Here is an 11,833-nt window from a genome sequence, read left to right as displayed (position 1 = left end):
AGTTAATGATCTACCAAACATAAGAAACCTATATTAAGGCACTCCTGGTTTCTGGGCACTATATACAGAACATACAGAGAAGGATTTACCCTTGGAAATGTGTGTTTGTGGTAGTCACCTCTGGAGATTCAATCTACCACCTATAGTTACTACAATCAATTTGCTATTTATCTATTTGTGACTCAATAGGTTATTTGTAGATTGAATACTTCTCTGTAAATTGTGCCCACTTGTATACTGTGAAAATGGAGATGACATTACAAGCCCCTGTCTCTGCTATGGACTGAATGTGTCCCCACCTCTGCCCGCCTCCCCCAGTTAATACAGTGAAACCCAACTCTCAAAGTGATGGTATTAGGAGGTGGGGCCATGGGAGGTGATTAGGTCATGAGGGTGGGAACCCTCGTGAATGGGATTAGCGCCCTTATAAAATAGACCCCAGAGAGCTCCCTTACTTCTGCCGTATGAGGGCACAGTGAGAAGACAGCCATCTATGTACCAGGAAGTGGGCTCTCACCAGACACCGAATCTGCTGGCACCTTGATCTCAGACTTCCCAGCCTCCAGAACTTCGAGAAATAAATTCCTGTTGTTTATAAACCGCCCATTCTGTTATTCTGTTATAGCAGGCTGGATAGATCAAGATACTCCCTTCCCTCACATATCCACTCAATCACTAGGTCTTTCCAAATTCTCCTGAGCATGATTCATGTTCTTTCCTTCTTTGCCATCTCTCTTCCACTATTTTATGTTTTTTCCCAAGATTTTATTTATTTATTCATGAGAGACACACAGAGAGAGGCAGAGACGTGGGAAGAGGGAGAAGCAGGCTCCTTGTGGGGAGCTGGATGCGAAACTCGATCCCAGGACTCCAGGATCATGACCTGAGCCGAAGGCAGACGCTCAGCTGCTGAGCCACCCAGATGTCCAGCTTCCACTGTTTTAAATCAGACCATTTCATCAACAGCAGTTCCTTACTGTCTTGGTATCCCTGCCTCCAGTCTTGCTGCCTTCCCCTCATGTTCTATGCACCACATTGCCAACAAAGGCGGTTTTTCTAATATTCAGATCCTATCCTGTTTTCACCCTACTTAGAACCACTAGATAGTTTTTAAATTTTTGTATGGATTTGTGACAGATCCCTGATATCTGCTTCTATCCCCCACCATTCCTCCTGTTGCCCTTTATACTCAGGAATACTGAATGATTTATAATTTCCTGAATGTGTTTATCAAGCCTCTGTGTTTTTGTTTTAATTTATGCTATTTCCATTGCCTAGAACACTAGTTTGTCCACTGTTAGTGGAGGACTCTCATTCCCTACTACTGAGTTTCCTTTCCATGTGAAGTGACTTTTTTATAAAAGATTTTATTTATTTATTTGAGAGAGAGAGAGAGAGAGAGAGAGATAGCACAAGTTGGGGCAGGGAAAGAGGGAGAGGAAGAAGCAGGCTCCCTGCTGAGCAGGGAGCCCAATGCGGGGGTTTGATCCTAGGGCCCTGAGATCATGACTTGAGTGGAAGTCAGATGCTTAATAGAGCCACCCAGGTGCCCCTCCATGTGAAGGGATGTCTATTAGGGTAACACTCCTGCCCTCTCCACCCCAGAGGTTGGGGAGGAGTGATTTACCTGATTAGTGAGTTTGGGAAGGATGTATTGAACTGACCTAAGCCAATTTGGCCGTTCTTTAGTGGTCAGGCTCTTTTGGTTCTAGCAAAGAAAGTAGGAAGGTGAAATATACATTACCATCTTCAAAACTTAGCTACTACGTGGCCTATTATAATGAAAGCTAGTCTTACACCAAATCGCACCAAATGTATATTTATCAGCAAGTAGGCACAAAAACAGTCCTGCCACATGTTCTTGTAAGTTTGTGGAAGGTCCACTTTTGGTCCTTCCACATTCCAACAACCACCTTACAGGAAAGACTTACTCTTTTTGTTTGTTGGGTGGTTAGTTGGTTGGTTGACTGTTTTAATTTAAATTAAATTAATTAGCATAATGTATTATTGGTTTCAGTAGGGGTCAGTTATTCACCAATCTTCTATAACACCCAGTGCTCATTACCTCGTGTGCCCTCCTTAATGCCCATCACCCAGCTACCCCCACCTTTCTCCCCTCCAGCAACTCTCCGTTTGTTTCCTGTGATTAAGAGTCTCATATGGTCTGTCTCCCTCTCTGATTTCATCTTGTTTTATTTTTAACTCTCTTCCCCTATGTTCCTCCATTTTGTTTCTTAAATTCCACATATGGATGAGATCATATGATAATTGTCTTTCTCTAATTGACTTATTTCACTTAGCATAATGCCTTATTTCCACGAGGAAAGACCCACTCTTAAGATGGATATAGCAAAATTCTGGTGATGGGACTAGCCAATCCTAGAGTTAATCTCCAACTAAGTTCTCCATGAAAAGGTGAGCATAGAACCAAGGGAGATTTAGACCCAGGGCACTGCTTTAGCAATATTAGACTGCTCAGCTTACCAGATTTTTTAAAAATTTTATTTATTTATTCATGAGAGACACACACACAGAGAGAGGCAGAGACACAGATGGAGGGAGAAGTAGGCTCCACGCAGGGAACCCGATGTGGGACTCGATCCCGGGTCTCCAGGACCATGCCCTGGGCTGAAGGTGGCGCTAAACCGCTGAGCCACCCAGGCTGCCCAGCTTACCAGATTCTTATACTTCATTTGTGTAAAAAGCAGTTGGGCCAGTATAATCTTTCTATAATATATAATCTTTCTATATATATATATCAAATACCAGTTATTTCATCAATGAAAAATTATTTCTAATATATTTATTAACAAATCATCTCAGTATAGATTTAGACAACAATATTTTTTTAGTGCTCTCTGGAATGTGCATTCCTGATTAGGTGTTTCAAATGCTAACCAACCACCTTGAGGGATTACAGTTCATTTCTGCATCTCACTGTTTATACCATATAGACAACAGTAGGCATGCTTCATCCAATCACTACTTTTTGGGTACAAGTTGCCCCTAGGAAGCCCCCATTCTCTTCTAAAACTCCAGAGGCAAGCTCTGTCCCTGCAGCGGGCAGGGTCTGCCTTGATCCAGGGGTGCTGGGTGGGTGGGTCAGTCTAATTCTGGGATTCAGCATTGGGAAGCCCACTTGTTGGCAGGTGTAAGCCACATTCTCCAATATCCATTGTACCAGGGATAAAGTTAATATTTTGGTCTCTAACTGCCAACTTCTTTGTCTTATTTTATAAGTAATTCAGATCTCAAGCTGGGGAGAGTTCTCTATTGGGCCCTTTCAAACACTCCAACTCCAAACTGACACTCTCTTGGCCCCATCTGAGAAGCCTTTCATGAATCCTACAGGTAGACCTATGAACTCTTACCTATTGACTTTCTTCACCTCCACTCTACTTGAAAAAGCAGGTCCTGACTGCATCTCTGTATCCTCAGCATCTGACATACAACCTGGTACACGGTAGGTACTCAGTGAATGTTTGTTTAATGAATGAGTCATTGTTAGCAGGACATGCTCTTCAAAGGGCTTTTTAAGAGGATTGGTCAATGGCTGTGACCTCATTAACAACCTGCTTGAAATAACTGAGATAGCTAACCTCAGATGATTCAGGCAAACACAAAGAATTTCCTAGAAACAATGTCTTTAACAACTTTAAGCTTTGTTGATTTGATGTTTGTTTTTATATTTGTCTTTTCCATTATTCGTTGAGTAGCAACTCTATATATTTTTTCACCTGCAAAAGGTAGATACTGGCATGTGAACTTAACCATTTATTCCACTGTGCCTGGGGCCTAGGCCAGGATGAGGCAAGTGAGGCACTCTTGACAGGAGGAAAATTTAAGGAGACGAGGAGACACCAAAAAAATTCAATAATCAAAAAATATATAATAATTTAATGCAATAATTAAGAAATCAAAATTAATGCAAGAATCCATGATTATTAAAATCTCACATTTAATGAAGGTCTGGCATTTACTAGGTAAGCACTGTGGGAACATAGCAGCCTTTTCTTTCAAAGGGCTCACAGCTTCATTTGGAAAAACAAGAGAATAAGCAGAAATTAATTTAGACAGTGTGAAAGTGTTGGGACAGAGCTACGCAATGAAGGCAATGATATCAGATGAGATCATATGTACAAAAATCTCAGCATCTCATCCCAAGCTGGATGCCCTGGGTTCAAGCCCTGCCTCTGCCAATTATAACTGCTCGTGTAATCTTGCACAACTTATCCTCGAACTTCTCTGTACTTTCCTTTCCTCCTTTGTAAAAGTGGGAATCATAATTATATCTACTTCATAGGGTTGTGGGGACAAGATGAGCTAGGACATATCGAGTCCTGAGAATAGAACCCAGGATGTGATGAAAAGTCAAATGTGCTAGCTATAACTAGGCCAGGCTCATTTTTGCAGCAAAGAAGTTGTAACAGATGAAAATTACAGCAAAATATCTACTAGGCAAGCTGGTAGGAATTATGGTGATTTCTGTCTTTCTCTGACTTGTCACTTACTGTCCCAAACCATTTTTCCCTAGTTCCAGTTGAGCAGGATAAGCTCTTTCATCTTTGGCTGTTCTTTCAAACTCAGTAGACTGTGACTGGATCATTTAGAAAGTTAATGGACAACTCCTGGCTCATGTACAAATGTACAAATCCTCATATTTTTTTTCCTTGAGCCTTTGATACAAAGAACAACAAGTGGACACTATAATATTTCCCCTTAGAATGTATAAAGAGTCTTTTATTTACATTGCCTCAGAAGGAGACTGATATGAACCCTCTGAGGTGGGTACAAGTGACCTTCTAGCACCTTACAAGATCCTGTGAACAGGAGCACACCATGAAGCCTGGAAGAACACTTTTAGTTTTTTTTGGACTGAAGAAGTATCAGAAGATAATTTGCTTTTGCAGCTTATCCAGACTCCACCACCTAAGTTTGGGTCAACTGGATGTTCTGAGGGGGTCTATTTCTGCTTCCCAAATTTATTACTATAAACTTGTCTACTCATATTGTAAAAAGGTCCCACTGTGTAAAAAGTACTTCTGTTTTCCCAATTATCTAGAAATCTAAATATGGACTGAGCAATAGATAATATTTATGAATTATTTGTTTTGTTAACCGTGATAAAAAGCATTGTGGCTATAGAAGAAAAATCTTTTCCTTCCTTTTTTCCTTCTTTCCTTCCTTCCATTTTTTTGAGATACACACTTAAGTGAAAGGATATGAGATTTGCTTTAGAGAAAACTTGGTGGGAAAAAAAAACGAGGATGTGAAGTACCTGATAGAACAAGAATAGCAAGGTATTGGTTGTTGAATCTGGGTTAAGTCCAAAACGATCACTTGTAGTCTCCACTTGTATGTGGTTTTGGAAATTTCCCAATAAAAAAGCAATTTTTTCTGTTTTTAGGCACTGGTTTTCAATCTTGCCTTGGTCCACTGGGTAATCCCTTCCTCAAGGGTGTAAGGTGGTTTCTCTACCCATACCACTGTGCCAGTGTGGATGACAGGTGTGGCTGAATAAAGACCCCTTAGCTCTGGGAGCAGCCAGCAGGACCTAAGGTGGGAGTAGGGGGAAGAGGCTCTCAGGCCAGAATTCCCGGCTGGTAACCTACAGTCCTGAAGAGTCTCATCTATCTACCCTTGCATGCCAGTTCAGATAATCACCATTGTCTTTGAGAGCCAAGTGGAGAAAAAAACACTGGTTCCAGATTGTTCCCATTAAGATGTAAATATCTCCTGGGAGGGATTAACTCAGCAAGCTATTATAAGCACTTAACACCTCAGGTGTTTCAGCAATCAGCTCTGGGGACTGACAGCTCAGTGACACCTTCCTCGGAAAATGGGTGAGTTTTAGACCTGGGCTGAGACTAGGGGGGATAAATCCTGGGGGAAGCCAGAAGGCTGGTTTCTGGGCTCCAGAATGAGTAGGCCTGAGGGGAAGATGCTGAGAAGTTAGAGCGCGGTGGTGGTAGGTGGGATCGTGGACAGGAGTGTCCCTGGGAACCCCAAAAGGAAAAGCCTCTGATCCCCCTCAGAAGGAATCTTCTAGTCTGCTACATGGCTGTGTGGTGTAATAGTTCCACATGCAGAAGTAATTTGTTGAAAACCTTCCCAGGGCTTCTTTATGTATGCCTGAAAATTAACCAAGTTGTTAAAGAACTGTGCTCAGGGGAATTATTATTTTGAATCAAATGCCCCAAAGTGAATCTTTACCCCTTTGTCTTAATGTGGGTCCCCTCAGAAGCAGAAACTAAGACCCGTGGGTGGGAGGCACACTAGCCCTGATCTCCTTTAGAGATATTCTTTTAATATAAGAAAGGAAAAACACTTCAAGCTTGTAAGCCCCAGTTGTTTCTTATTTCAGTAATTCATTACTGAACTGGATCCTAACTGAATCAGAATCCTACCAAGAATGGGAAGATCCTGGGGTTAAGTCCAACTCTAAGGTTGCACCAAACACTTTGAAGTGAGCCAGGGAAGCTGAGGTTTTTCTAAGCCAGAGGGACACGAACAAAGTCCACAAAGTCTCAGGAATTGGAATGAGCCCAAAAGGAGCAAATGGAAGGTTAAGGGAAAATCCAGGAGTCCCTTCTATACCTTGCTTTGTCAAGCACAATGCATGAAGGTAGTTTGCCCTAAAGGTGGAGAGGGTAGGAAAGAGATTAGAAGTTAGGATTGTGGGGCACCTGGGTGGCTCAGTGGTTGAGCTCAGGTCGTGATCCCAGGGCCCTGGGATCGAGTCCCACATCAGGCTCCCCATAGGGAACCTGCTTCTCCCTCTGCCTCTCTCTATGTCTCTCATAAATAAATAAAATCTTTTAAAAAAAAGAAGAAGTTAGGTTTGTAAAGACTTTGTGACCGATTAGGCATCAGAGGTGAGGAGAAGGAGAATGAAGGAAGGATGATCCTAGATCTCTGGCTTGGCAACCCAGATGGATAATACGCCATTTTGAGAGAGAACACTCAGGGAGGAGAGGAATTTAGAGAGAAGATAAGGTTTGGAGAGGTAAGTTTTGGACCTGTTGGGTTAAGGTGCTCAGGAGACCAAGTGGAGACATTCATTAAGCTGTTGGGTCTAGAATCCACCAAAAAGAGCAGGACTAGCAGTATCAATCCAGATTAGTCCATCTGTAGATGGGATTTGTGGCCGGCATGTGTTGAGGTTGATGAGAAGATTGTGTGGGATGAGAAGACAGATCACCAATATCTAAGTATAGGAAAAAGACGAGAAGAAGAATGGGAAGTGGCAAGAGAAGAGGACAGGAAACAAGTGGGGTGGTATGTTCCAGTATCCAAGGGAAGGAAGAATTCCAAAAAGAGTCACAAGTTGGGACACCTGAGTGGCTCAGCGGTTGAGCATCTGCCTTTGGCTCAGGGCGTGATCCTGTGGTCACGGGATCAAGTCCCGCAGCAGAACTTCCAACTGCCAGACCCTGCGTCTCTTTGCTTCTGGACTTTCTCTGGCTTCCTAAGTCTGCTTTGCTCATGGACGGTAGGCTGGGAGTGCCGGGAAATTAAGGTGCATCGTTCCCCCTCAAGCAGCTTTCCACCAACAATTTGACAGAAGTTGGTATATAGCTACCCCAGCTCCCTTGCCCCTTAGGTGACATAACTCTGAGATGCATGTCCTATGCCATTTCCCAGAGTTCCCCAGAGCAGGATTAAGCTCTGGTTGCCCATAGCACTAACTTGTGTGATAACGCACACTCTGGTGACTTCCTTCCCTTAGGTTTTCACTTCTTCACTCCTTTGCCTCTATTTCCTGGGCTCACCTCCCAAATAAACTTACGCTTGAATTCTTGTCTCTGGTTCTGCTTCAAGGGGAACCCAAACTAAGATATCTAGAAAGATAAGGCCTGAGAAACATCCACTGGCTCCGACAGTCCCGTTCAATTGGTGATTTGGGTGAAGAGATTGCAAAGGAATAGAGCAGCAGATGCCTCATTTCAGGGAGATAAGGAATGAATAGGAGAGGAATGGTGAAGAAGGCATGCCGGAAGCAAAGTTACCAAAGAAGATGCATAGTCATGACATCACATTTCAGTTCAATATGATTTCATCCCCCTTCCCAACAGTACCCTAGTAGTTTAGGGGCTGACCTTTCTCCCACTCTGCCTTGTCTTGGGGAGAGCTGGTGTCTGCCTGCCCCAGTGGAAATTAACAGGCCAGCTCCCTCACCCTGATGGAGACTGTGACCTAGGCTAGATCATGGGATGCCCTCACCTGGGACTTTGAAACCTGAGTGATAGAAAAATTTGAAGACTGATGAGGGACCACTCAGTGCTAACCAGGCTTTTCCAAGCCTTCTTTTGGTCTCCCAAATCCTTAACAAATTAACTTTTGCTCAAGATTGCCAGAGGCAGTCTCCGCAGCCAAGAATCATGATTAATAAAAGAGGGCTATAACTAAAGATTTTGCAGAATGAAAGCAATTTGTTTCTACTCAGATTTTTTCCTTTTTTATGATTTATAATCTAAAGATAGTTTTATTGTACTTTCATGTTTTTCTCTTTTTTCCCCAGTTTGCTGACATATGATTGACACATAACATTGTGTGAGTTTAAGATGTACAATGTGATCACTTAATACATGCATATATTGTGAAATAATTACAATAAGGTTAGCTAACACATCCATCACCTCTCAGAATTACCTTTTGTGGTATGTGTGGGAGTGGGTGGGTGTGTGGGGTGAACATTTAAGATTTACTCAAGTATATAATACAGTATTGGCTTTTTTTAAAGATTATTTATTTATTTATTTGGGAGCGAAAGTGAGCAAGAGTGGGAGAGTGAGAGAGTACAGGAGCAGTAGGGAGGGGCAGAGGGAGAGGGAAAGACAGGCTCTGCTGGGCAGGGAGCCTGATGTGGAGCTCCATCCCAGAACCCTGGGAATCATGACCTGAGCCAAAGGCAGATGCTCAACCAACTGAGCCACCCAGGTGCCCCTATAATACATATTGTAACTATAGTCACTAGGCTCTGATTAGATCCCCAGAACTTATTCATCTTATAGCTGGAAATTTATACCCCTTGACCAACATCTTCCCATTTCTCTCACCCGCCATAGCCCCTGGCAACCACCATGCTACTCTGTTTCTATGATTTCAGCTTTTTTAGATTCCACATGTAAAATCATACAGTATTTGTCTTTCGCTGTCTGATGTATTTCATTTAGCATAATGCTCTCAAGGTCCATCCATGTTGTCAGAAATGGTAGTATTTCCTTCCTTTTTATGGCTGAATAATATTATATACATATACATATATATCTGTGTGTGTGTGTGTGTATATATATATATATATATATATATATATATATATATATATATCGTATCTTCTTTATCCATTCATTATCCATCAGTGGACACCTAGGTTGTTTCCATTACTTGGTTATTGTTAACAATTTCGCACAAACATGGGGTGCAGATATCTCTTTGAGATAGTGATTTCATTTCCTTTGGATATATACCCAAAAATGGAATTGCTGGTAGTTCTATTTTAATTATTTTGAGGATCCTCCATTTGTTTGCCATAGTGACTCTACTGATTTATATTCCTACAAATATTGCAAGAAGTTTCCCTCTTCTTCACATCCTGCAAACACTGTTCTCTCTGGTCTTTTAGATAATAGTCATTCTGACAGGTGTGAGCTGATATTTCACTGTGGCTTTGATTTGCATTTCCCTGATGGTTTGTGATGCTGAGCACTTTCTCATGGACCTGAGAACCATTTGTATGTCTTCTTTGGGAAAATGTCTATTTGGGTACTTGGCCCATTTTTAAATCAGATTATTTGTTTTTTTATGCGATTGAGTTGCATGACCTCCTTATATATTTTGGATATTGACCCCTTATCAAATAATGTTTTGCAAATATTTTCTCCCGTTCCATAAGTTGCTTTATCATTTTGTTGTTTATTTCTTTTGTTGTGCAGAAGCCTTGTAGTTTGATGTAGTCCCACTTGTTTATTTTTGTTATTGTTGCTTGTGCTTTTGGTGTTCTATCCAAAAAAATCATTGCTAAGGCCAATGTCAAGGAGCTTTTCCCCCATGTTTTCTTTCTTTTTTTTTTTTTTTTTATTTTTTTCCCCCATGTTTTCTTCTAGGAGTTCTATGGTTTCAGGTCTTACATTTAAGTCTTTAAAGCATCTAAATTAATTTTTATGTATGGTATAAGATAGGCATACAATATAAATTTTTGCATGTGAATATCCAGTTTTCCCAACTCCATTTATTGAAGAGACTATTCAGATTTTTTTCTGATTATATAAGAAACCTGTGCTCAGTGTAGAAAGTTGGCAAAGTACAGAAAAGTATTCTGAAACAGAAAAAACCCAACAGCCTCTAATCCCATTACTCAAAGGCAAACACTATTAATTTAGTTGAGGCGATACCACATATGCAATTGAGTATCCAGTTTATAGAGTATGACATACCTTTTTTTTTAACTTAACATTACACCATACATTATCTTTATTTTAACAATAATTTCTCAAATATAACTTTGATGATTCAGAATGCTTGGCCTTATGGATATACCACACTTTTCTAAAAATTTTCCACCATCTCTGAGCACAATGGGGGACTCCTTATAGTCCCAGCTACTCAGGAGGCTGAGGCAAGAGGAAATCCCAAGCCCAGGAGCTCTGGGCTGCTGTAAACTACGCCCATAGGGTGTCTGCACTAAGTTCGGCATCAATATGGTGACCTCCTCCCAGGGAGCGGGGGACCAGCCCAAGTCCCAAATGGAGCAAGTCAAAACTTCTGTGCTCATCAGTAGTGAGATCGCCCCTGTGAATAGCCACTGCACTCCAGCTTGGACAACAGTAAGACCTTGTCTCAAAGAAGTGAAATGAAATGAAATGAAATGAAATAATGAAATGAAATGAAATGAAATGAAATGAAATGAAATGAAATGAAATGAAATGAAATGAAATGCAATGCAATAAATTTCCACCATCATTGAATATTCTGGCTCTCTCAAAATTATACCAACTATAGGAATTTTTTTCTGAAAAATCTTCGTTCATAAATCTTGGCTTGGGCAGCTCTGATTCTGTCCATAGGCATGATTCCCAGAGGTGGAGTTATTGTTTTAAAAAGAATGAACTTTTTAAAAAAAAATATGGAATGCCTCACGGATTTGTGTCATCTTTGTGCAGGAGCCGTGCTAATCTCCGTATCATTTCAGTTTCAGTATATGCTCTGCCTAAGCGAGCACAGGAGTGAATATTAAAAGTACAGGAGGTCTTGTGCTGGAATCACATCCAGTTAACAAGATCCCAATTTATATTTCCTCCAGTGCTCTCGATAGGATTTTTTAAATGACTAATGCCAGGGGCACCTGGCTGGCTCAGTCATAAGAGCATGCTACTCTCAATCTCAGGGTGGTGAGTTCAAGCCCCACAGTGGGTGTGGAGACTACTGAAATAAATAAAACTTTAAAAATAAATAAATAACACAGTTAATGTGGAAAAACAAGTAATCTCATTGAGCGTCTAATTTCTTTGATTTAGATTGACTGAGTCAGTGTCTTTCTTTTTGAATTCCCTATCTTCAATATTTTTCTTAGAGATTTGCATAAACTTTTTATTTTATTTTTAATTTTTTAAAAAGATTTTATTTATTTCTTCATGAGAGACACAGAGAAGAGAGAGGCAGAGACACAGGCAGAGGGAGAAGCAGGCTCCATGCAAGGAGCCTGACGTGGGACTTGATCCTGGGTCTCCAGGATCATGCCCTGGGCTGAAGGCAGCGCTAAACCATTGAACCACCCAGGGATGCCCATACATAAACTTTTTATATATGAAAAATATTAACTCCATGTTACATC

The 11,833-nt window shown here is 41.1% G+C and overlaps 1 pseudogene; it reads right to left on the bottom strand.

The window, feature by feature from the left end:
• Positions 1–11,119: 11,119 nt before the first annotated feature.
• LOC119868609 lies at positions 11,120–11,219 on the bottom strand (annotated as a pseudogene).
• Positions 11,220–11,833: the final 614 nt, after the last annotated feature.

Source organism: Canis lupus, chromosome X (genome assembly GCF_011100685.1).
Source record: "Canis lupus familiaris isolate Mischka breed German Shepherd chromosome X, alternate assembly UU_Cfam_GSD_1.0, whole genome shotgun sequence".
Lineage (NCBI taxonomy): Eukaryota > Metazoa > Chordata > Mammalia > Carnivora > Canidae > Canis > Canis lupus.
This window is presented reverse-complemented; position numbering and strand designations above follow the sequence as displayed.